At 42.9% G+C, this 26,637-nt stretch overlaps 1 protein-coding gene and 1 pseudogene across 3 annotated transcripts in view; one reads left to right on the top strand and one right to left on the bottom strand.

Moving 5' to 3' along the window:
* Ror2 (receptor tyrosine kinase like orphan receptor 2) overlaps positions 1 to 26,637 on the top strand; it is a 256,307-nt gene that overhangs the window by 125,036 nt on the left and 104,634 nt on the right. The gene's annotated exons all lie outside the window — the stretch shown is intronic.
* LOC101562164 lies at positions 6,493 to 6,930 on the bottom strand (annotated as a pseudogene).

The raw sequence follows: 26,637 nt of genomic DNA, 5'->3' as shown, positions 1-26,637 counted from the left end.
GCAACTCCTCGTTTTTTATATTCTGAAATTATGGAAAATAATTACTAAATACAGACTTTTTGCCTGGTGAAATCACCTGGGCTCCAGTTTTCCTCCCCGCTTTCCCAGTGCACAGTTCTGGTAGCAACACAGAAACATCCAGGGGCTGCTGTACTTTCTCTGGTTGACCAAGCAAGTTATAGTCTCTCCCCTTCAAACTGAGGCTATTGGTCGGTGGATTTCGGGCTTAGGTATGCATTCTGTCCAAATATGGAGACATCCACTGGTTTTGCAAGCAGCCCAAGGATCTCAAACAGCCTGCGTGCAGAGATTGGCAAGAAATGAGGGCTGTCTTTGGATGGTGGCTCCTCAGGGGCAAGGAGCAAGCATCTGCCATGGGAGCCAGGGCTCAGCACTCACTCCTCCTGCATCCCATTGGAGACCCCTAAGAACCAGCGAACAGTGTTTCTTTGTGCTCGGGACTCCCAGGACAGAACAACTAGAGCTAGTAGCTAGCAATCTTGCCACAAGCCAGCGGTTTAAATCAAAATAATCACTTTAAGAAACGGTAGGGAACCTAGCCGGAGCACCATTTCCTCTGCCCTGAAATACTAAAACACATTCTGATTTATGCTGTTGGCTCTGGGCAGCTTGCTGAAACGTGTAGAACTCAGAGTTATGATGGCCCCCGCCCCTTCATCCGCCCTGCTGCAGGGATGAAAAAGCACTTAAGAAGGAGAGTTTGTGGAAGGCTGTTAGTGCCAGAGAGTGGCTGTTGAAAGGCCCCAGTCTGCAGGGAAGTGGCGATCAGAGGCAAGCTGTGCAGACAGACAGCCTGGCCCAGCAGCTTGGCCTGGAAGCAGTTGGTTGGGCTTTGAGTCGTGATTTTTACAAAAACTGTGCTGTTCACATCTGAACAAATGAACTTAGTTGGGCTTTTGAAAGCTGCACTTCCTAGAGAGAGGTGAAGGCAGGGCCCAAAATACAGAGCATGTTCAGAGCCTCGGACACATACAAGCAGCTGTCTCCACAGGTAACTGAGTATCTTTTCCTGATGTAGAAGATTTGGAACCAGATGGAAATTGATGAAGGATCATTTCTCACGCATGTCACTTTGGGTGGGTTGAGTGAAGAGTCACCTTGAGGGGTAAACAGGGCCCCACTGCTCACACTGTGGCCCCAAATCCCTCCTTGGTTCAGGGTGTTCCTCATCCTCTTTCTCATTGAAGTCCAGAATGTCCACCCTAGCCCCTTCACCCAAATGGCTTTGTCATCAGAGGTTTGAGGGGATCAGGAATCAAAACCTGTCCTTAATCAAAGCAGATGTGCAGGCTTCTCCTGCTCAACCCTGTGTTCACTACTGACCTTGATGCACATGAGAAGGAGACACAGCTGTATGTACTCCATAGACATTCCTTTCTAGTGTGAGCCAGCAAGAGGATGGTGTTACAGTGTTCAGGGGAAGACCAGATTCCCCAAAGAAAGCGGAGGATCGAGGTCTGTACTCCCACCTCCATCCTAGATCAGCATTTTTAAAAATATATTTGAATGTTGCAGCGGCTCACTATGCAGCTTGGACTCCTGGTGATCCACTTACTTACTCCTGCTTTCAGCCTCCCCACTGCTGGGATTACAGGTGTGCACCACTACACCTGGACTCTGGCTGGCTCAGCCTACCCTGAGGGCAGGTCTGGCATGGCATGTGGTGCCAGGGATTGAACCACGGTCCCTGCGCTTGCCTAAGCTTGCCTAAGCAGGTGCTTTAGTCCATTGATTTAGTGCTATCTCACCAGGCCCCTAAATCAGCATTTTTAAAAGGGGAAACAAAAATATTTCTTGGGAAATAAGTCAGGATAGAAGAGGCCATCTTGATGGCAAGGTGTGGCTTGTGGTAGATGCGTGTACCCAACCTGTTATGTGGAGAGGGGCCTGTGGGACACTGGCCTGGATCCCTGGCACTGTGCTTGTCTGGAGCTCCCATCACAGGGATGAGACCCTGGAGCCAGCGTACAGTGTGGGTGCCTGCATTGTTAGCCTTCCCTGTTCGTGCCTCAGCCTTCTCAGCTCTCAGCCCTGTAGGTGCTGGCCTAGGGGAGGTCTTTCCACCCAACTGCAGGGCACTTGCCTGCCACACTCCCCTCTCTGAGCCTGTCTAGTTACTATAGCTGATCCTCCATTGTGCACTGCACAGGATCCCCCTGCTCAGGTTCGTAAGAGCACTTCTTACAGATTGTCTTTGCCACCATTCCCCCCTGTTTAAATTCTTAACTTTCTAGCAAATGACTGTGAATGTAGAGCACAATGCAAGACTCTCAGAGGCATTGCCAGATGGGGTGCCTGTACTTTTGGCCCATATTTTCACTGTGGGTCATGGGGAGGGGCACAAACCTACCCCCCAGAAGAGCAGGTCCATTTGAGGCTCTGCAGATAAGCAAAGAGTGTGAGAGAATTATGAGGAGCCTGCAACATTTTTGTGAAGCTGGGTCAGAAGGGTGCATCTGTGACTCATGCCTGGAGGGTGTCTGGGTGGAGTCAGAAGTCCTCCCTGAGTCACTGGGATTCTGCAGGTCTCAGCCTCTCTGGGGCACACCTTAGGTCACAGCCTCACGAAGTAGCAGTAAAATACCGATGTGATTATTATTTTCTTCATGTGTGATTTGGGGAGGGGTGAGTGAGCTGGTGCAGTTGCCCCTTAGCTGGCAGGGGGTACAGGTGGCTGGCCCAGGTGTCATCAGACTGGCTTTACATCAACCTAAGAAGACAATGCTCATACTGAGGACCAGGAACCCTGGGGCCAGCCTACAGCATGGGTGCCTGGGTTGGTGGCCTACCCTGTTTGTGCCTCAGCTTTCTCAGCTGTCCAACAGAAGATCAGTGGGGTCTTTGTGAGGATCCAAGGACATAATAGGGTGTGCTCTGCACCCAAGCAAGGGTGTTGCAGTTAGCTCAACAGTGGCGCTAACTGTGCTGGAAGGTATCAGTGTTGCTAGGGAACAGGGCGAGTGGGGAGCTCTCACATGCTACTATTGCCATCCCCTCCATCCAGTTTTGCTCTCTGCAGTTTGTTTCATTTATCTGCAATTAGCCACAATCTGTAGCCACAACCTCAGAGAGGGAAGTATGGCAGGCAAATTTCAGAAATAATTCATAAGTTTAAAATAGCTTTTTGGGGGGTAGTACTGAGATTTGAACCTATGGCCTTGAACTGAGCATTCTTAGCCTCCCTTTTTAAAAAAAAAAAAAAGTGTTGTTTTTTTTTTTTAAATATTGAAACAAGATCTGTCTGAGTCTATTACTTGCCCAAGCTAGGCTCAAGCTTGTCATCCTCCTGTCTCAGTTTCCCAGAGTGCTTGAATTAGAAGTGTACACCAGCATGCCTGACTTGAATAACTCTTATTACATTGTATTGTTCTATTGTTCTGTATTATTGTTAATCCCTTTGCCTAATTTGTAAATTAAACTTTGTCATAGACCTGTATATATAGGGAAATCTCATTCTCTATGAAGAGGTTGTCACTATGTTTAATTTCAGACAGCTCCTGGCATCTTGCCATGTTTCCCCCCTGGATAGACTTTATGAAAGTCTTTCCCAGTGCTGTTTCTCCACTTTGTGCTTTCCCTGCCCCTCCTTTAGTACCTCCTCCTCTGTCTTCTTTACTCAGTGCTGCTTTGTAAACAGAGACGTGCATGGAGTAATTTGGATGGAGCTCATTACTGAGTAGTAGCAGGGCCATTGGGACAGGGCTACCAGTGGCCAGTCACTCTTTCCTGCTGGCCTAGGAGAAGGCCGTCCATTTGATTTCCCATGGGAGATGTAGACACATGCCATGTGGTGTCTGTTGGGGTTAAGACACAGAAGGTATGGCTTACACCAATACCATTAGTATAAGAGATAGCCTGTCCAGCACTCTCCTGGGAACCAATACCCAGTGCCCACAACTCGCAAGAGGAAGGCATTGCTTCTTGCTCACTCTGTGAAAGTTCCAGTCTTCATGTGGTTGGCATCATGATACAAAGGCTTGGGGGAGAGAAGTAACTCTCTCAGGGTGACTTGGAAAGACAGAGAGGGAGGACCTGAGGCAGGAACCATGTAAACAGGCCAGGCCCTGCCTCCTTGCTGTCACAGTTAGCCATAGTGTCCCACTGAGACAGTAGCTTTTCAAGAGCCTTGCTTAGGAATGAGTAAGGCCTTGGGAGACCACATAGATATGAGCCAGAACAGGTCCAGGAAGAAGCTGCTGGGGATGACAGTGGGGGATGGAGTGGGCCCCACCCAGATGGCTCTCAAGGCAGCTCACCTTTGCAGGCCAGAAGGCGCAGGGCCAGGGCAGAGCTCATCCTTGGTTCATCAGGGAAGCTGAGTATAGGCAGAGAGAGGAGGGAGGCCTTGCACACTGATCAGTAGCTCGCCTTGCGCTTACTGTTTTAAGTATTATCCCTGGAAGTAAACAGTGGAGATGCAATGTTAATTCAGCAATATCTCCTTAGAAACTTAGTATTTTTAAAATCAATATCCTTGTGAAGTTCAGACCTTTGACTGGCAGTGATTGCAGCTTTGCTTCTGAGCGTGTAGGGGCTGTTGTGCAGGTACCTTGGGCAGAAATTGCATTCTGAAACCTCGACAGTTTGATGCCTGCTAGGCATCAAATATCTAAAGTGTTAATGAAAGGAATACATAGCTTTGAAAGACTGCTGTACATTTGAGAAGTCCTTGTTGAGGCTCCAGACAATGTTGTTTCCCATGACCTTTGAAGGGAGGCACTGAATTCTGTCACTCTGGCCCCAGATCTCTTGCACCCTGTGTCTTGTCCTGCCTTGTGAGCTCAAGGGTGCTGACCAGATTGGCAGGTAGTGGGGAACAGGTGGGAGGGACCAAGAGGAGCAGTTCCAATTCCCCTCAGCCTTTAGGTACACATCCTGTGCTATTGATGTATTTAAAGAGCCTTTCCAACTTGTCTTTTGTGGTTGACACAAAAGATCTTTCAAGTAATGCCATTAATCCTCACTGTCTCTTATTGTCGCAATGATAAAGTACAGCAGAATATGGATAGCTGAATGGTTTGAGAAGATGCAGGCTGTGTATCTCAGGTCTGATTTTAAGAATAGGGAGCTCTTTTTTATATTTATTTATGTATTTGGTACAGGGTCTCACGATGCAGGTCAAACTCATAGTGATCCTCCTCTTTTCAGTCTCCCCAGTGCTGGGATCACAGGTGTGCACCACCACACCCAGTCTTGGTGGCTGACTTAGTGCACCCGGGGTGGGGCTGGTGTAGCATGTGGTGCCAGGAATTGAACCCCAGTCCCTGTGCTTGCCTAAGCAGGTGCTTAGTCTGCTGTGCTATCTTACTGGCCCAAGAACAGGGAGCTTTTTGTATCTGAGCCAGGTGGGCACATGGAGCCCAGGTGGAAGTTCAGAGAGAGATAGGCCAATAATGGCTGTTGGGTATCTTTTCTTATTCACTGTATGTGACAAACAGTGGGCACCAAGAGCCTAGGACTGTGTTGTCTAGAGGCTGGGGAATATGGCCTGTATTGGGGGACCTTGCCACCCATGTGGCCCAAGGCCTGAAGAAGGAAGTAGGCTGGAAAGCAAACATCAGGGAGTTTTTTCACATTGGGATGAGGGCTTTTCAATTAATAGGAGTCTCCAGGCCATTTGTATTTCCTCATTCATAGTAGGAAAAAAGAGGAATCTGCTAATGTTACCCTGGGTCATTGTTACATTTTAATGAACATATAGAGCCCCTTGTGCAACTGGTGGCTTTTACTCTGATTATACACATTCTTTCTGAGTTCTGTAAGCCACTCAAGCTAATAAGCCTCCTGTCTTCCACATCTGCCTTATCGCCTCCCTGGGACAAATGGACCTGTTCATGAATGTTCACCAAGCATCCAGGCATCTTGTGTGACCTTGATGGCTTGTCTCCTGGTTAGGATGACATCGTGAAAGCCCAGGGCCATTGCAGGATGCTGGTGTGGATATTGTCAAATCACTAGAGTTTTTCTGTGAGCCACTGAAAGAAACAGGTTTTTTAATAAAGAGGAATGTTTTCTGTGTCATCGCCTAAAATAACTCGCTGGGCAGGGAGTTATATTAAGCATATCTTGACCCCCAAGCTCTCTTGTGCCATCAGGTGAGAAAAATAGCTTTGAACTCCTAATACTTCTTAGTACACATTGCTCACAAAAGACAGGCATATACATTGTATGCACACAGGGGTGTTCTGGGCTTATTTCACTGACACAGACATACCACACTCTCATGGGTACCTCACACACTCAGCTACGACACGGACACACATACAACACACACTCCACATACACATAAGTACACATATATATGCACACACACCAGAAGCATATATATTCCAGACCACTCTAGGCACACACATATACACATGCAGATGCATGAAGCGCCCTGGTCTAGCACGTCAGAAACCAGTTGGAACTGGAGCATGTGTTTTTTTTTTTTTTAGTTAAATCATGATTTTTTTGCTCAAGTACATAAATTTATGCCACCAGGGCAGAGGCTGTGTATGACTCATATTTCCAGTTGTGGGGGAGGACCCGGTTGGTCTTACTGTATCGAGCCAATCAATGAATCTGGCTCTCAAAGAGGATCAGATGGAACTTGGCATTCTTATCCTTTCTGTTCCTATCAGGATGCTTTCGAATAGCAACTGCTTTCTTAATTAAGTGGTAGACATCCTCAGGGAGATCAGGAGCAAGTCCTTTAGACTTAACTATTCTCAAGATTTCATTACCCGTCACAAAACGTACATGTGCAACACCGCAAGAGTCTTGCAGGATCGCACTGATTTGTGAGGGAGTAAGGCCCTTCTTGGCCACCTTGTAAATCTGCTCCTTCACATCATCAGACATCAGCTTTGGCCAGGTGGGGACACTGTGGGATACGGCAGAGCAGAGTAAGACATGCATGTGACCCATGATGGCGGCGATCTGGGGAGTACATGTTTTAATGAAGAAAATAAACCAGTATTGCCCATCTTCCAACCCCACCCCCCCAACTGCCATCTTACCTCCCAGGACAACTGTGTGCTCCTAACTGCATGTTGTCAGCATCTGTAACCATCCCTGCCTGCTCACAAATCCCTTCATCATTAGTTGGTGTGTTGTTCTTAATGTGCGGTCTCTTCCACATCAGCATTATGACCAGGCCTCCTGTCTGTCATGCCGGGGCCCTGAACCTTGGACTGTATATGCATTATGAACCTCTACTCTAACATCATTCCCAACTGCCAGTTATTAGGGTTTTCTATATGCCAAACAGAAATTTATCCAATTTTCTCTTAAAGTTCACAAAGAGAACTTCTCTTTAATTTCTACTTTATGCTGAGAAAAGTGTATTGTTCTTTTTGTTCTTTTATTTAAAGCTCATCCTGGGAGCCCTGAGTTTTATAAATACTGGGTTTCAGAAAAACTCATGATGTCTGTACTGGCAGAATGCATACACATGCGATGCCTGCTTTGCTTTTTTGAGAGGGCCAGTTGAAGAGATGACATGTTCTCACAGTAGTAGGGTCTCTTGCATGTGCTCCTGGTGTCTGTTCCCCACTCTGGGCCCCTCCTCTCCAGAGAGGCTAAAATTCTGCCAGGGTTTCAGCTTGCAGCTTATTGTGGGAGCCCTGCCCTGCTCTTGCAGAAGACCAGGAGCAGGACTGTGGCTAGGTTGTAGCTCAGTAGTGTGCACTTAGCCGGACTGTGTAAAGTCAAGGTTCCATTCATATGACACAGAAAGGGAGAAAACATGGAGGGTTTGAAGAGGAGGTGCACTGATTTTGCTTTCAGATTGTCTTTTTACTGTCTCATGCTTTCTTGAAAGAACAGAAGTGCTTTTCTCACCGGACAGGGAGGCGATAGCTTCCTAACTCATTCTGCACATCCTAGGCCTCAGGGTAGGTGTGCAGAACCTGAAGCCCTAGAGACCAGGGTGTGTCCCTTATCCCACCTGCTTCCACAGTCTAAAACCTGATGGCTTGGTTGGGTTGGTTTGTTTCAAAATGGCCACGTGTTGTTTGGTTTAATTTGCCTTTGCCAGTTATCAGAAGTCAAGAATTTCCCAAGCTTTATTTTTATTTACCTCTTCTGTAGGCTGTAGAAGGGGTCTTTTGGGATGCAGAAAAAGAATATGTACCTAATAGGCCCAGGGTGTGGTTATGGTAGTGACTTTAACCGCTTAATAAACCACAGATCCCAAAATAAACTCCTGGACAAGGCAGTAAAAGCTACATGTCAATGTGCAAAAATGAAACCAGTCTTGTGAGTACAGAAGCATCTGGTTTTCCCCCCAGAATATGTACTTAAAGTGGCAGTTTAACAATGAAAACTATAATTAGAAAAATTTTTTTCTTTTATGTGTTCAAGTTTAGAATGTATGAGCACGTGGCACTTTAATCCGTGCCTCTTATTCTCAAACTTCTATCTTGTAGTTTAAATGAAAGGACAGCAGTGATAACCCAAGTATTTTTTTTTTTCCTACTTGCCAAATGTATGTAAACCGATCTAAGAACCCCAGACCATAAGACATTTTTTGGTGCACAATTGGAATCTTTCTTCTCCTTTTAAAATACTTTAAACATCTGGAAAATGAGACAACTGGGAAATGAGAGATTTACGAGATGGCTTTGAGAATAATGGCTGACCCTTTAATTGACTGGTCTCTTTACCTGAGCTCCTTACAATCTCTTACTTTTGGATAAGACTCCTAAAATGCAAAGAAGTGGAGCGGATTGTATAATATAGGCAGGTTTTCCCATTTGCCTCTTAAATAGTTAAGTTATAGCTTATACTTCTTAGTGACTTGCACTTATTATAATTTTTAGTTTCATTTTAGTGGATTGGATGAGATCATATTACACAGCCAGGAAATAGAGCAAAAGAGAAATTTTAAGAATTTAATAACATGCACATATACCATTTTAAAAATTCTGATGGAAGCTTCAGAACCACGATTACAATTGAACAGAAGTGGGAGAGAAGTGCTGGCATGCATAGTGTGCTGTGGGATGTCCTTCCTCAGGACCCTGCCCATGCAGGATGTGGTAGCCTTAGAGAGCTGACAGACTCAAGAGATCAGGGTACAGCCAGAGACTGCAGAGGGACCGTGCTGCTCTGCTCTGTTACTGTGATGAAATACTGGAGAAAGCCAATTTCAAAGGAGGAAAGTTTTAGTTTTGGCTCAAGATTCCAGAGGTTCAGTCAGTGGCCCCTTGGCCTTACTGCTTTGGGCCTGTGGCTGCACAATATATTGAGGTGGGCACATGCGGCAGAGGAGGCCCGTCCACCTCCACCTATCAGCCTGGGTATCCACATGAAGCAAAGAAAGAGACAAGAAAAGGCTTGAGTCTTCATCTCCCCTCAAGAGCACACCCCCAGTGCCTATCCTGTGCGGTCCAAGGTGACTCTCAAGCACCTCAGTCCAATGCTGTCCACCTGCTGAAGTGTCCACTGGCTGAAGCAGTGCACAGACAAGGGACCGAGCCTTCAGCATATGAACCTGAGGGACAGCAAAGATCTTGTCCAGAGCATTGCCTCACTGCACACCTAAGACTGAACGTGTCACTGACTTGTATGTGGTTCACTGCTTACTAAGACTATTGGACAAGTAAGTTGTTATTCAGGACTTAGTAGGATGGAAAAACTAGTGCACAGAAAGTTTTGAAACTTTTCTGAAGCCAGTAGCCTGTGAACATCAGCTCACTCTATATCTGGACCTGGCTTTAATCTTTTTGTCCCAGATGTGGGTGGGATAGGTAGGTGGGGAGCTGTGGGTCTAGGCAGCTCTGTGTCCCTGGACACTAGCATGGTGGGACTTTACGTTCAAGTAAGTGAGGCCCTGCTGTTTAGGGGACAAATTGAGTGCAAGTACATAGGAAAGTAGGGGGTGGTGATTAGAAAGCACTGTCAGAGCGTGGTTGACAAGTTCAGAAGTGAACACTTTGTAAGGGGTAGGGGGACATGCAGAAGTGGCATCCCATGAGAGTGTTTGTCATGTGTTGTTGAGAATGAGACCTTCTGAGGGTTCTTCCCAGCATTGGAATCCCTGTCATCATCTGTCAGCCTGTGTCCCCACTGAGTCACAGGCTCATGATCTGCTGCCTTTCTTGCCTGCCTCTCCTGCCCATCTTGGAGAGATTTTGTGTTTGTTTGATTTGTTTTTTAAAATGAGGTTTTGGAAATGGAAATCAGAGTTCACTGACTGATACCAAGCAAGTGCTCCCACTAACAATCTGCATGCTCAGCCCTCCTGGGGAGACCCATTTACTTCTGTTCCTAAGCTCATATTGTGAGATTCCTGCTATTGATAGCTCCTGAATGCATCTGGGAGAGAGCTGGGGGTTTCCTGAAAACCTCGTCCATGTAGGAAGTGCATCATGCAGTGGAGAAACCGTCTCCATGTTCCTGGAGCTAGGCATGCTTCAGGGCACCCCTCACGGGTGCTGCATGGTGTTTTTGCTGCTGCTGTGTTTTCAATCTGTGGAAGGGGGTCTGGGACAGTGTGTGCAGGAGAAAGCTACACAGTTGTCTAGTGCTGCAGCCACAGTGCATTTGCACAGATTCTGTGAAAAGCCACCATAACTGGAATGCTTTAAGATAGATCAGGCCAGGCCATTTGGGGAACAACAGCACTGATTACCTTAGTAAAAAGCTCTGCTCTGCTCTGCTCTGCTCTGCTCTGCTCTGCTCTGCTCTGCTCCGGCTGGCTGGGGGAGAAGACCTGAAGGTAAAGTGAGACGTGCGGCTTGGCCAGGTCAGTGGTGGAGCAGAGCCAGAGGGAGACCTCTGTTCTGCTGCTTAGGACAGGGGGCAACTTCTGAAGGGTCGGGGCAGCTGTCTGTGGCTTTTTCTCAGGGCACCCTCAGGCCCCTCGTCATGTTGGCCCAGGCCCCTCTCCCCAGCCCACCCACTCAGTGACGTTTGTGCCCAGAGGCAGAAGGCAGGATGCATTCCTAGGCCAGACTGGAAAAGCAGTCATTTCCTGGCGGAGAGCTCGTTCAGGGTATAAAGTGGCCTCCCTTGAACAGAGCCTGCACTATCGGGTTTTATTGGTGCTGTGTTTATCCTGGGGAGTCCAAAGCCATTGCGCAAATGGAGCTTTATAGGGAACTTGCCTGTGCAAGGGGCAGATCCCAACTCTGTTGGACCCCACTTTCCTTCACTTCACTTTTGGGGACACAGACCCTTCGCATAGACCTTCGTCATTCAATTCCTCTTAATTTTTTCTAGTTGGAACCTTAAGCATAGTAGACGAGTGTGTCCCTTGGAGTCCTGTGTGTGCTTGATAGTGTGTGTCTCTCACCTACATCTGCTTCTCTTGGATTTTAGGGACAGCCTGGCTGGCTACTGGTAGGCATTTGTTGTGCTCTTTTGCATGAGAGACACTCACTGAGTGTGTGTCTTCAGTCTCCAGTGAGTTAAATAACAAGCTGTAAAACTCAGTTGTCCTTCAAGCTGAGCTGGTTTTCTAAGAGTTAGCTGCCATTAGACGAATGGAGGAAACTGGTGTTAAGGGTCTGCGGGGCTAGGGGTAGGAAATTAAGCACAGTAAGCAGTTTCATGCTGGTTCATGAAAAGTAGGTGCCCCAGAGATGCTCCAGGGAGAGGAGCACCCTGCTTGTGCTCCTGTAGCCCTTCTTGGCTCCAGCTATCATCCTGGAGCCTTCTCAATGTGCTGTTCTCTCTGGAAAACAAAATTTACGGGCCTTTGCCATGGAGATTGATTTGCTAGAACTTGAGATCCATTCTTACTTTCTGTCCTACAGCCTGAATGAGCTCAGCGACACCTCCCACCCTTGGCAAGGCTCCATGCTTCAGCTGGTAGAAGCTTGAGGCCAGGGCCACGATTAAGGGATGAAGTTGCACTGCTTCCCTGTGGATTGGGGTTTCCAAAAAGGTGGCTTGGAGAAGGTCTGGTCTTAAATGCACCTAAGTTGAAGGGATGTTGCTTAATTTCCTTCAAGCCAATCTTCCCTTCAGGACCCAAGAGTCTTTCTACCAGCTAAAATTGCAGGGGCAAGAGGAAAATATCAGAGGGAGTACCCAGAAGGACCTGTTCTTGGTTTTGGGGCTAAGGGATCCCTGAGAGCTTAGCAGTGCTGATCGGGGAAAGGCTGGTGGAGAGCAGGGTCTGTTTGAGTGGTCAGTAAATCGGGCTGCTCTGGTGAACAGTGTCATTGTTGAGAGATGAGCACAATCACCTGTTTACCTGCAGAGTGCAGGCATCAGCTTTGGCCTGAAATCACTCCATGTTGAGTTCCAGAAACTTAGTCTCAACTTACAGAGAAGTGTAGATGCAATTCAATGGGTGGGAACAGCTTGTGTCAGTGAGAAGCATGGAGTGTGGGTAACATGAAGTGTAGACATCCATCTGGAGGTGGTGGGATGAGGCATCCTGGAGGTGCTGGCTCGGAAAGAGAGATTTGCAGATCAAGGCAAGGTGGGTGCAGAGCCCAGGTCAGTGGTTAGACAGCAGTGAGCCTATTTAGCAGCAGGGTCCCCTTCCAGATTGGGCATCACCTCCCTGCCACAGTTTAGTGGCCACCCCATGGCTGTGCCTCTGACCTTCTTCAGGGAGAGCTTTGGGTGTTCTCTTTATCAGTGATCCTTCCCTGGATGTCATGGGGGTTTCGCAGGACTTGGACAAGAGCCCACTTCACATATGTGCACCAGCTTTTTTGTTCAAGTCCTGGCTTATCTGGAGAAAGTTGTGCTGGGCTAGATGCTGGGGGCTGGGTGCTGGAGGGGTGGTAGTGCCTGTCTGCAGTTTGTGTCTCTCCCACACCAGGGGCCCTCTGTCCTCTAATGGGTCAGGACTACAGTGTTTCTAATTTTCTCCAAGATGAAAACTGCAGTTTTGTTTCTCAACATTTTATCATTGTGATTTGGGGAGAGTATTAGGATTGAAAATGAGAAACAAAACCAACAGTCACTAAATAGGATAGGATTTATCACAAGGAATTGACTTATGTTTGGTTCTGACAAGGTATCTTAGTCCATCTTCCATTGCTATAAAAGACTGTGTGAAACTGGATAATTTATAAAGAAGTTTGTTTAGCTCATGGTTTTGTAGATTGGGAAATCCAGGATTAGGCATCTCCTTCTGGTGAGGGCCCCATTTTGTCTCTAGCAGAAGCAGAAGGGCAAATGGGCACAACCAGAAGAGGCTGCTTCACTGCTGTCATATCTAATCCAATCCCGTGAGAGCCAGAACTCACTTCCTAGAGCAAAGCACTAATCAATTCACAGGGTCCCATGATGTGACCCCTTTCTGCTAGGCCTGTCTCCTATACCACTGCCCCCCAGCTCAGCCTCATGGGTTTTTGTGGGTCTGCACCATGTTTAGATCAGAGCACTCCATCAGAGAAGTTGACCGGAACTCTGGGATACAGGCTGAGGCTGCTGCACCTGGTCTTGCCTCTCCCTGCCATCAATGCTATGCTGTTAAGCTCTTTTGGCTAAGAGAACCAGGCCTGCCTGCTCTTGGATTTCCCTGTCTCCAAAACCATAAGCCAAACGAACTTCTTTATAAATTATCCAGTTTCACATATTCTGCTATAGCAGCAGAAGGTGGACTAAGACGCCTTGTTAGACCCTATCATCATGTAAGTACATTGTCATCTTGGTCAGTTTCTCTACTTAAATGAGCCATGATGGGCTTCAGTCACATCACAGCATGCTGCAGAGTAGCGCAAGGTCCTTGTCTGACTGATGCCTGTGAGGTGGACACATGGACTCCTGCCATCACAGGGAGGGAGCCCAGTATGCTTTGTCTGCCCAGGTGATCCTGGAAGCTGGCAGACTGAGCAAACTTTCTTATTTAATTTCTTGTGGATTTCTATAAAAATAACTTGTGCTTTCTTCTGCAGTAAGTTTATTAATTTATTTATTAATGTTTTTAGTACAGTCTACAGGATCTATAGAGTCTCACTACACAAATCAGACTCATAGTTGTCCTCCTGTTTTCAGCTTCCCAAGCACTGGGATTACAGGAACACACTACCACGACAAGTCTCAGTGCTGTCTCAGTGTACCCTGGGGCAGGGGCTGGCACAGCATGCAGGGGATCGAACCCTGGTCCCTGTATCTGTCTTAGCAGGCACTTTAATTTGCTGAGCTATTTGGCTGGCTTTGTAGTCAGTTTATTTTTTTGCTTTTGTAATGCTGAGGATCAACACCAGGAAGGAGGGGAAGAAGTGAGAAGATGGGGGCATAAAAAGAAGATATGTTATGTGTTTATAACAACTCCCCATGATGAATGTAATCATTATCTACTACAAACATGTACTAATAAAGAGAAAAATTAAAAAGAAATCCCAGATCCTTATACAAAGAGTTTTACCACTGAGCTGCATTTGCATAGATATTTTCCTATAAATTTTAGACTAGCAAAAAGTACCAATGTCGAGGGCCGGGGAGATAGCTCAGTGGAATAAGCGCTTCCCTGGCAAGCACAAGGGCCTTAGTTCAATCCCCGGTTCCGCGAAAAAAAAAAAAAAAAGTACCAATGTCAACCTAAGCAAGGATCATTTCTACTCCATTCCTGGAAGAGTAGTGAATATGGCTAGCCTTACTAAGCTGCTAGCTATCCTGGGCTTAGTGAGAGACTCACTTAGGCTGCCTCCCTGCCCTGTCCACATTCTATGAGGTCAGCTGTATGGTAAAGGTCATCCAAGTCAGCACACAATTCCACACAGGGTGGAGTATCTGTGAGTGTAGTCTGGGGGATCCCCTTTCCTTGAGTCAGGGACATTAGGGTTCACATTTGGCCTTACACGGGGGTATTTACAAGGGTGGGAAGTGGTATGTTCTCCTTAAGCAGTGCGAGCCGATGGCTGCAGTTCTTTCACTTCCTCTTCAAACAGGAAGAGATTTTATCTACACGGTTGCTCCTGGTGGTGAACATAATGTCTGTGGAGGTAGGTCTGAGCTGTAATAGAAATTGAACTGGGTTTTAATTCAAATTCATAGTTAAGAAGTAGATGCACAAAGCCTTACTTCTTTTATACCAAGCTCTCCAATCCCTCCTCACACCATAACTTCATGCTCACATTCTCTTTCTTAAAAAGTACAATGAAGCTATCTTGAGAAAATATGACACAATTTTTTAAATAATTTGAAATGTAGACAGTTCATACTTGTCAATTGCTTTTTATTTCCTCCAAGGCCAAATACAGTTAACTGGTAAAAGTTCAGTCTGTTCCACCTTACTTTAATTTTTTTTTTTCACTCATTGTCCTACTTTTTAAAAATTGTGGGTTTTTTCCCATTCCCACACATACACAATTTTTGTATCAGCCTTTTTTGAAAATTGTTTTTGTATCTTCTTTTTCTTTTTATTTCTTTAAAGAGAATTAAAAATAAAAAACTATCAGATACAGTACAGAATTTCAAAAAGCAAAATAATAGGAATTCAGCAGTTGCTGTTAGACTGTATATTGTTGTCTTCAAAGTAATTGCTGAGATTACCAGATAAAATCATGCAAAGTTGGTCAAAAAAAATTAAGCATTAAGTGTTCTTTTCAATAGACCAACAGAAAGTAGGTAGGATAAATTCTGATGTCCTACTAATAGGTATATTAAAGATACCTTATATGTGTATTTATTGAATATATTTATAAGATATATGTACATTTTTCCCTTCCTCTTTCTTTCCCTCATCCCACTTGTTCTTTCCTTTTGAGCAGTTTCTTTCCCTTTCACAGTATCTACTGTACCTTTCAGATTTTATTTACTCTTTCAGGATCTTACACAAGGGAGGCAATATGATGTTTACGTGTGCAGGTCTGATTTATTTCACTTATAAGAGTATGGTTTCGAGGTGCATCCATTTACCTATAAAAAACTCAAGTGTATCTTTCTTTAGAGTGAGTAATACTCCATTGTATAAAAATAACACAAGCTTTCTTATCTGTCCTATTATTGATGGGTATTTGGGTTGTTTCCAAGATTTCGATATGACAAATTGCTCTGCTATAAACACGGGTGTCCATATATTGCTGTGGTAGAATGTTTTCAGTTCTTCTGGAAAAATACTCAGAAGGAAAATAGCTGCATCCAATGGCAACTGCAGTCTGAGATTCTTGAGGAAGCTCCACACCGATTTCTACGGTGGTTGCACCAGGCTGCACTCTCACCAACAGTGAAGAAGGTTCCCTTTCCCCAGAATCTCTCCAGCATTTGTTATTCATTGTTGACTTGATGGTAGCCATTCTTTCTGGGGTGAGATAGAATCTCAGTGTTTTAATTCATGGTTTTTTAGTGACCAATAATTTTAAAATTTTTTTCATATGTTTATTTGCCAATTGTACTTCTTCATGTGAGAAGTGTATAATATTCATCTCATATGCCCATTTTTGGATTAGGTCTTTGAATTCTAGGGGCTTGATTTTCTACAATTCTTTCTTTCTTTCTCTTTCTTTCTTTCTTTCTTTCTTTCTTTCTTTCTTTCTTTCTTTCTTTCTTTCTTTCTTCTTTCTTCTTTCTTTCTTTCTTTCTTTCTTTCTTTCTTTCTTTCTTTCTTTCTGTATTTAGTACAGGGTCTACAGGGTTTCACTACACAGATCAGACTCATAGTGATCCTCATGTTTTCAGCCTCCCAAGCACTAGGATTACAGGTGCGTGCCTCCATGCCCAGTCTCAGTCAAACTCTCAGGGCACCCTGGGCGTGGGGCTGGTACAGCAGACTGGGGATTGAACCCTGTTCCCTGCATCTGCCTAAGCAGGGGCTTTAATCTGCTGAGCTATCTGGCTGGCCCTACAATATGTTCTATATAGAAGCCCTTTGTCTGAGGGAGAGCAAGCTAAATTTTTTCCCCCAATTTGTGGGTTTTCTTTTTTCCTTTACTCTTTTCTTTCTCTTTTTTTATACTCTTGTTGATGATTTCCTTTGATGTGTAAAAACTTTCAGTAAGATGAAATCCCAGTTGTTGATCCTTTGAAGTATTTCCCATTCAGTTTGGTTTTTGTTCATGAACTGCCAACCCCTATGTCTCAAAATATCTACCTACTTTTTCTTCCAATAGATTGTGTTTCTGTGTGAATATTTAGATCTTTGATTCATTTTCACTTCAGTTTACTGCATGGTGATAGACATGGGTCTAATTTTAGTCTTTGGCATGTGAAGAGCCAGTATTTTTTTTAGCACCATTTATTAAAGAGGTTATGTTTCTTCCAGTGAACATGTTTGGCCCCTTTATCAAAGATAAGGTGGCTGAATGTGTTTATAGCTGTGTCTGCATCTTCTAATCTGTTCCATTGATCTTTAGGTCTTTTATTTTGCCAGTATCTTGCTGATTTATCATATTACCTTTGCAGTGTAATTTCAAGCCAGGGATTGTGATGCTACATGCCTTTCCTTTGTTACCCAGGATTGCTTTTGCTATTCTAGGTCCCTTCAGGTTCCATATGAATCTTAGGAATATTTTCTTTAGATCTGTAAGGTATACTAATTGTATTTTAATCCAGATTGCATTGAATCTATATAGCGATTTGGGGGAGTATTACCATTTTCACAATGTTGGTTTTTCCTATCCAGGCGCAAGGAATTCATTTTCTAAATTTCCCTTCAATCTCTTTTCTCAAAGTACTGTAATTTTCACTGTATAAATCTTTTACTTCTTTTGTGAGATTGATTCCTTAGTATTTCATTTTTTTGGTGCTATTGTGAACGGTATGATTTCCCTAAATTCTCTCTGTGTGTTTCTTGTTTGTATACAAATCTGCTGTTGATATTTGAGTGGTGACTTTGTGTACTGCCACATTGTCTGTAAACAGAAGATCTTCTCCTGCTTTTTTTCTGGATTCCTATTGCATAGAGTATTGTTTTCATCCTTCCACTTTCATTCTATGAATTTCTGTTTGATTTAAATATATTTCTTGTGTACAGCATATTGCTGAATTTTGTTTCTAGATCCATTCTGTCAGTCTGTTTTTCTTGACTGGTGAATTGAGATCATTTACATTGATGGATATAATTGATATGTATTGACTTATATTTGTCATGTTATTTTCTTTTATTGGTTCACTACTTTCCCCCTCTATTTGCCCTGCTTGTTAGTTCCTTTCCACTATTGTTCTTGGAATTGTGGTCATCTTTATCTCTTTCTGTAATATGTTTCAGTACTCTTTGTAGGGTTGGTTTGGTGGTCACGAATTTCTTTAGTTCATTGTCATGGAAATATCTTATTTCTTTAATTTTGAAAGATAGTTTTTCAGGATACTTCATTCTACTTGGAAATTGTTTTCTTTCAAGACTTGAAATACTTCACTGAAAGCTTTTCTTGACTTAAGGGTTTGTGTTCAGAAATATGCCATGATTTTGGTGGGCTTCATAAGTGATCTGTTTCTTTTCTCTAACAGCTTTTAATATTCTGTTCTTTTGCTGTATTTTTGGGAACTTATTTAGTATGTGTCAGATTCTTTTCCCATTTTTGAAAAGTTTTCTGCTATAACTTCTGCAAATAGTCTTTCTATGCCATTCATTTTGACTCCTGCTTTTTCATTACCACTTGTCAGTCTTACATTTTTTCTGTGCATTATCTTGTAGCTGTTGTTATTTACTGTTCCCGTGTTATTTTTAAAAGATATTTCCTTTGCAATCACTAGCTTTAATGCTTCCTTCAAAGTCAGAATATTTATCTTCAGTTGTTTTTAAGTGATTTTTCCAGCTTTCAGTGGAATGTTTCAATTCCTGGATAATTCTTTGAATGTGTTTTTTCATGCATTTGAATTCTTTCCTATATTGTTTATTCAAGGTCTCCATCTCTTTTTATGGTTCTGTTTTTTTCATCTATGTCTTTTTTAGATATGCCAAGCAGTTTTTTCATTATGTTCTTTCTTTCTTTCTTTCTTTCTTTCTTTCTTTCTTTCTTTCTTTCTTTCTTTCTTTCTTTCTTTCTTTCTTTCTGTGATTATTTCTGGTCCAATTTCTTCTATAATCTAATGGAGTTTTTTCTTTACTTCAGTTGCTATCATTTCAAAAATTTCAGGTTTCTGCCTTCAATTTTCTTCAGTGCTCATGTCCGCTACATTTGTTTTAAGTTGGCTGGAGGTGTGTGATTTAATTTGCTCCTTCATTCTGATGTTTTTTTTTATTTCAAATGTTGTTTAAAATTTTGTTTTCTGCTGTGATCCATGTATGTGAGTTTTGGTAGTAGACAGCTGTATCACTATTATCAAATCCTCTCCTGGAACAGTGTGTACTTCAGAGATATCTTCTTTATGTAGAAGATTCTTGGTTTGTGTGTGTCCCAAGATTGTGCCTTTCCAAGTAAGCGAGCTGGATGTGGGTTTCTGTTTGGCTCAGGTTCCAGTCTGTTTACAGTTGGCTCGGTAGGGCTGTGTGGAAGTTATTACCCCAGAGTTTCCCGATATTCTTACACAAGTGAGAGTGGCCAATTACAACAATCATCACATCCTAGGTACTGTACTGACATTGTTAATAAGCACAATTTAGAAACTGACCAACTGTGATAACCATTTTGTACTTTAGACCATCTGAGCAAATCTGTAGTTGTGAAATGAAACTGATCACAAATTAAGAGTTTGTATGCAGTTTTTGCCCTTGCTAGAATGAGTTTGCCCTGAGTTCTTCCAGAAAGTATGGTCGCTGTGTCCTGCATGCTTCCCATGCTGGCTGCCAGACATGCAGTGTAGCAGTATGGGCCATGCACCAGAATTCCTTTAGGAATTGGCTTTCAAGGCTCACTGTCACTTCCCCAATGATGAGGTGCCAAGGGTTGGAGATTTTCCACTCCTAAGCCACTCAACAAAGTCCCCAAGGCTTCCCCTGGCTCAGTGTCCTTTATGCTGGAACTTGTTTTTTTTTTTTTTTTCATAGAGTAAAATATACTTGTGTCAATGATTGGATATGAAGCATCATTAGTGATAGTATTATTTGTGATGTTGGGGATTGAAACCAAGGCCTTATGCATGTTGAAGTGTACCACTAAGCTACATCCTCAGCCCCAATTTTTTAAATGGCTATAACTGTTAAGTAATGTCTTTTTTTTTTGGCAGTACTGGACATTGAACTCAGGATCCTGCACTTGCCAGACACTTATTCTATTGAGCTATCTACCTGGCCCCTGTTGAGTAATACTGAAGTACCACCAATCATTGTGCTTTCTCCCTTCTTTGTGATCTCTGTTTCTTTTTTCTTTTTTATTAATTTTATTGAGAAACAAATAGCAATGAGATAGTTTCAAAACCAATTAATAGGAGAGTTTCAATAATTGGTACATTGTATATTGTTGTCTTCATAGGGGTTATTCATAGTACAAGATACAGACATGATACCCTGTCCAAACACTATTAGTAGAAATCTTTCTTCTCATTGAATTAAGAGAAAGTAGCTGTGTATCTATCCTGTTTTGTATGTATAGATACAAAATGGTCCTTCATTGGTATCAACTTTTTTGGTTCAGTTTTGTCAGAGATGGGTATTCCATTGCCATTGAAATATTGTAGGTGTGTGGATTCATAAAAATAATCCAATATAGTCCAGTAGTCCATAATAGTAGAGGGTTATCCATAGGACTGGCAATGTCAGAAATTGTTGACCTGAGCCCTTTACAGCTCAGCACATTAATATGGCTTTACTTTTCATAACTCATTATTATACTTTTCTGCTGGATGGTTAAGACCACAATAAAGCAAGACCAAGAAATGTAACTTTCATATCTGACAAAGTCAGTTATACCACCTCAGGATTTATCCTTGAACCTTGTGGATTCTTGGTCAGTGTCCGCCATGTGGATGAGTCATGGCCATTGCTTGACCAATTTGCTCTCTGTGAAAGCCTGAGAGACTGCTTTCTCTCCATGTGACTCTCCTTAGGCACACTGTACATCATCAATCACTTTCCTCTATGGTCCAATAATCTCCTTGATCAGAAAATTTGGGACATCACTAAGTTACAGGATGTTATGGTACAGGTTCTCTTATGTCCTGAGTCCTCACTGACCTTGAAAGGCTAGGGCCAAAATGTTGGTTGTCCTTGTGGCCCCCCTTTTTCTCTAATTTTTGGTTTGCAAATTTAAGTTGTTAACTCTCCAGAAGAGAAGCTTAATGATATTATTACCCTATAACATAGGCAGTTGAGGTTGACCTCATTATCCGTCTGAATGTTAAACACCTTAGACATAGCATAGAACAAGTATTTTCTATCAAGTATTGATATGTCAAAGTTTAAAGCCCTACAGAATGTGAAGAAAAAAAGAAATAAAAAGTATTTTAAAAAATTGGAATAAACAACTACATATTTTTGCACAGAAATTTAGAAATCTAACCATCTACAGACAGCATCGTAGCAGGACAGTTCTATGACTTTTTTTTGTCTCTTGTTTTTATTTATTACCCTTTTTTAAAACAAACATTTACTTGAGAGACAGTATAGGAGTAATTGATATGACATGACAAGCAGTACATATTTAGAAGACCAGATTGACAAGCATTCCAAGCATGGCCCTAGTATTACACATTGCTATTCAGTGCAGTTGCTTAGTTCACGGGTATCAGCATATATAGTTAGTCAGGGTGAGAATGCTACCAATTAACTGCTAGTTTCAAAAACCTGCTGAGGATTCTCAGGATCATTGTATGATCTCTGTTTCTGGCTACAGACAATTGTGCTCAGAGATTTGAGCCTTAGCTCTGTCCCACTTGTCAGGGTATGCTCCTCAAAAACGACCACGTACAGAACTTCATTTATTCAGGGGTGTGACAATGTCATGATCTCTACTTATTGCGCATTCAGATGATATATGGAGGTCATTTGAAAAGGAGCCTGTCCCTAATTCTTGTTTTACTTTTACCTTCTTATGTCTGTAATCATTCAAGCACTGAAAACAGGGAGATGATGTGACACTCAAAGGCTTTTAAGAAAAAAACACTCATTTATGATTTAAAAAGAAAAAAAAAATACAAAAACCAGAGGTAGAAAGACTATTTTTTTAATCATGCTATTTACTGATTATGCCAAACTCAAAATAAACATCAGGAAGGCAGTCGGAATATCCCTGTTGATTACAAGGGTAATTAAAACTTCTGATGAGGTTGCTCCGCAAGCCTTGCCCTTGCAGACAGACAGGAAATAACCCTGGAGAGAGCACCTGGGTAGAGCTGAGACCCAGCTACATTTTTGTGAAGCTGTGTACCTAAGACCCCAGTCAACTGAGCAAAAATTTTTAGAGTTAATTTGAGAATTTGTTACTAAATTTTAATAGAGCATTTTGGAAAAGCCTTCCTGCATATCACCAATTACCAGGAGCTGTGTAGGGGGAAAGATTCTACTGCAAAGAAAAACAAAACAAAACCAAAACAAAACAAACACACAAAACCCCACATCGTTGTGCCATCAAACATGTGTAGGTGCAGCTGAAATAACCTAACAAATAATGTGGATGTATGTTAAACTAATGGAAAAAAATAATAATAATATATGCAAGCTCCAGAAGGTTCAATGGTTTTAAGGTAGCAAATATTTAAGATAACTTCAGTGCAGTCTAACAAGATACTGTGGCTTAACTGGAAAAATAAAGAAACAGTAAATGACAAAGAAAACCCAGAGTGTGAACAGAGATGTTTACTATATTTTAAAATACAAATAAAACACTACAAAGGTACAACAATATGGTACTAACCAAAGTGGTGAATATTGATGGAAGAGGAAATAACTAAATTTCGAAAAGACAGAGAAAGGTGTTAGGGATGTAAAAATAATTAAGTTGTGTCCTGTACCTGTACCAACTACCTATAAAGAATGCAATTGTGCTGTACTGCAAACAGGGACTCTTAGAAAAACTTATCTGTCTTATGTGAATTTACAAATCTCAAAACTATTTCACATTTCAAAAATAGAAGTTAAAAGCTTAAAAAAAAAAAAGTTTTGGGGCTGGGAGATAGCTCAGCAGTCTATGTGCCTGCCTGGCAAGTACAAGGATCCAAGTTCAGTCCCCAGTACAGCATGCCTTGCCCGTGTCAGCCACCAAAACTAGGTGTGATCCTGCCATCCTGTAATCCCAGCGCTGGGGTGGCTGAGGCAGGAGGATCACTATGAGTCTGAGCTGCACAGCAAGACCCTGTACCATATAAACAAATAAGCCAGTGTTTTGGCTTGTCACAATAAAACAGATGTATTTTTACATATTGCTGGTAGATGTGTAAAATTGACAAGTATGTTTGGAGAACATTTCAGAGACTGTAAACAAGACTCACCTCCTTGCTTTTGTGACCAAAGAGTTCCACATGTAGAAATCTGACCTGAGAAAATACCTGAGTATTATTTGGTCCAGTTGACGAAAATTATCTGAGTGTTTAGTAACAGGGAAATACTTCAGTACAATAGGTAACCTGCAGAAAAATCACTTTTGATTTTTAATTTTTAATTTTTTTTGGCAGAACCTGGGATTGAACTCAGACCCTTGTGCTTGCTAAGGAGGCACTTATTCTACTGAGCTATCTCCCTGGCCCAAAAATCACATTTGTAAACAAAATTTATAGCAAAACTTTCCTAATATAATATTTTTGTCATATTATGTCATTATTAGTACCAGTGAAACACTTACCCTGCAAATCTGATCTTGTAATGAAAGTGTTTTTGTCAATGTATGTAATGTGTGTGCCTGGTTTGAGAAGCCAAAAAGAAACGCACCCAAATTTTAGTGGTGACTGTCTGAGTAAAGGTATGACAGGGGATTGTTGTTTCTCCATTACACTTTGTAGGCACTTTGTAAAGTTTCTTTAAACGCTGACTTGCACTTAATAATGAGAACAAAGTCAAAAAGAGAAATCCTTCAGTTTTCTCTTCTCAAAATTTTACTGTGTACCATAACTGTTGATTTTTCATATTTATAAAGATTTTTTATTTAACTCATAATTAACCACCGGCAACTTGTGCCTGGCAAGTTGCTCTGGTACAATTGTAAAATCATGTAACTTAGTCTCTGCTCTCCTCTGTTTGTCCCTTTTTGTTTGTTTGTTTGTTTGTTTGTTTGTTTGTTTGTAAGAGTGCCTGGATTAAACCCTTGGGCAGTGTATCGCTGAGATACAGTTCCTTTCCTTGAATCGCTGTGTCCATAGTCACGTGAATATTTTTACATGTATGTATGGTCTCAAATGCAACCCAGAGCTCCATTTTGTATGTTATGCTGTTCTTTTTGGCACACTTTTCATCTTTTTTTTTTTTTTTTTTTGCCTTATAAGCAAAATACTCCTTTAATAATCAAAGGAGCCAAGCAAGGTAGTACATACCTGATAATCCAGCTACTCAGGAGGTAGAACACGAGGATCACAAGTTTGATCCCAGCATAACCAAGGTGGAAAGACCAACTCATAAAAAAATAAATAAAATAAAAAGAAATGGAATTGGCAACAAAATAGACCTCAGGATCAATGGAACAGATTAGAAGATGCAGAAACCTCTGCAAACACATTCAGCCACCTTATCTTCAACTCCGGGCACAGCGATTCCAGTGTGCACGTTTAGTCAGTTCTATGAGATGAGAAGCCTATTGTCTCTCCCTCTCTCATCCACTGTACAGATGATAAAACTGAGGCCTGGGACATTGTGTTTCTTGAGCAACTGTCATATTGTATTTGGACCCAAGCTGTGTAGTCTGTAATTTTCAAAAGTATTCAATATGTGCAAGGGACATTGATGATCCCCACCCTGAAAGCAACTTTTTCACCAGTGGCTAGGAGTCTGAGACCGTCAGGCCCTCTTGAGTCCTAGACCAGTTAATTTCATAGAGCCACAGCATTTGGACTTACTTGATTCCTGCTGAATTGAAGCTGATTTAAAGTAGGGCTTAATATCAATGTAGTTGCTATGAGGACTATCTTTTTCTCATCCTTGCTAAAAATTCAGAGGATTTGCCCCACTTAGCAATTTGTGGAAACAGTCTGAGGATTTTTTCTGCAGCTTTGCTAAATTGAAGCCTTCCCTCACCATCTATCTTCCCTGTTTTCCAGCAAAATGAGTGGTCATTCCTTCCCCTTCTCCACTTAGTGAGCTGTCCTTTCTAGGTGATAAAACTAACACTTGTTAGTCACTCCTGTGACTTGTGAAATGTGGGTACCCTGCTCCCTTGGGTTATCTGGGAAATAGAGTTGGATATTTCAGCCCTGCCACCTTTCACTGTCCTCCCAGGTCTCAGTCCTGATGTTCTTCTGAGAATCTTTGTAAATCATGAGGACAATGGCAACTGCCTTCCATGTGCATGATCTCAAGATGGGCTATCATGTGCTTCACTATGGGAAAGTCAGAGGTGACTTCATGTGGCTGTGACTCTAGTACTCCCAGTACCTAAGTGGAGACTTGCCCACCCAAGCTTCATGCTTCTAAAAATGTCCTATCTTTGCATGGCATTTCCTGGCACCTTCGCACATCTGCTCTTGAGTGGGCGAATAGTCTTGGTGCCATTTTACTTTATTGCTAGTCACTGGACTGCCCTGATTATCAAAGGCTTTCCCCTGCATCTGGAGGAGGTGGTGTTTTAAGGGCTTCTGTGTATTACAGACTCATGGCCAGAGATGGAACCAGATGTGTGTGTTTTTCCTATTGGAGCCCATGTCTGAAAGACACATGTTGTTTGTCACTGGCTTTCTTGAAGCCACAAAGAAACAAAGAAGGTCCCAGCCATGTGGCCTGATTGGGGACCATGACTGAAGCTCACAAGCTCCTTCCTCCCATAATTTCTTTGAGCTAGAGGTTGTAGGTGCTTCATGAGCAGTGCTGGTCTCTGGGTAAAGGGGGCCTGGTTTTGGCAGAAAAGAAATTGTGGCTGGCAAGAGGGCTCACTGTTTCTTCCCTGCTTGCCAGGGCAGGCTGTGCTCTGATAGCAAACACAAGAGCTGCTTCCAGAGCAGGGGACAAGTCTGGTGGCCCACCTAATGATAGCTGTGTGTGTCTTGCCCTCATCCCTTGCTTGTTGTCAAGGAAGCTGGGGTGCCATATGCCAGGGGTGAGGACAGCTGCCTCTGGCCAGGGAGATCCCTGATACCCACAGATGTGCCTGTGTGTACTGTATATAAGTCAGTGTCTAGGTTTGGTTGAGTTTTAGCCCCCTTTGTTTTCTACTGTATTTTTGGAAGATGACTTTGAATTTTTTTCCCTGTAAATATGTTACTGTTATCAAGTGGGTAGATGAGCTGTGTCCTGTGGAGGTACACCTGCATGGTGTATACATATTACTACTCATCGTTGAAGTTCATTTTTCCTAATCAATTCGTGAGGACTTTATCTCCCTGAACCTCCAGGGAATGTGAATGTCCTAAAAGGTGACACTCACCATTAAACACACAGCACCACATGTGGCCAGAGCACTGGGTGGTAGGTAAAGCCAGACTTTCTGATATTGACTTCTTACTTGTGGCCCTCCCACCCAGCCATAAGCGAGGCCTTGTTCTTGTCATGAGAATGAGACCTTTCTCCTTCCTTCCTTCACCTGTGCAGATGTGCACATGCACACAGAAACACTGTGATGTGTGAGCTTGACACTGTCAATTTGATTGGCTCTAGGATGCACCCAGGGATTGCTGGAACACAGTTCTGGGTGTATCTGGGTGGGTCATACATGCATAGTTGGGGTCTCTGTCTGGCCCCAACATCTGTGTCACGGCCCCTTCCTCTGTGGC

The sequence above is a fragment of the Octodon degus genome, unplaced genomic scaffold (genome assembly GCF_000260255.1).
Source record: "Octodon degus isolate 3935 unplaced genomic scaffold, OctDeg1.0 scaffold00192, whole genome shotgun sequence".
In the NCBI taxonomy this organism is placed as follows: Eukaryota; Metazoa; Chordata; class Mammalia; order Rodentia; family Octodontidae; genus Octodon; species Octodon degus.
Note: the sequence above shows the minus strand (reverse complement) of the source record. Positions and strands in the feature narration are given on the sequence as shown.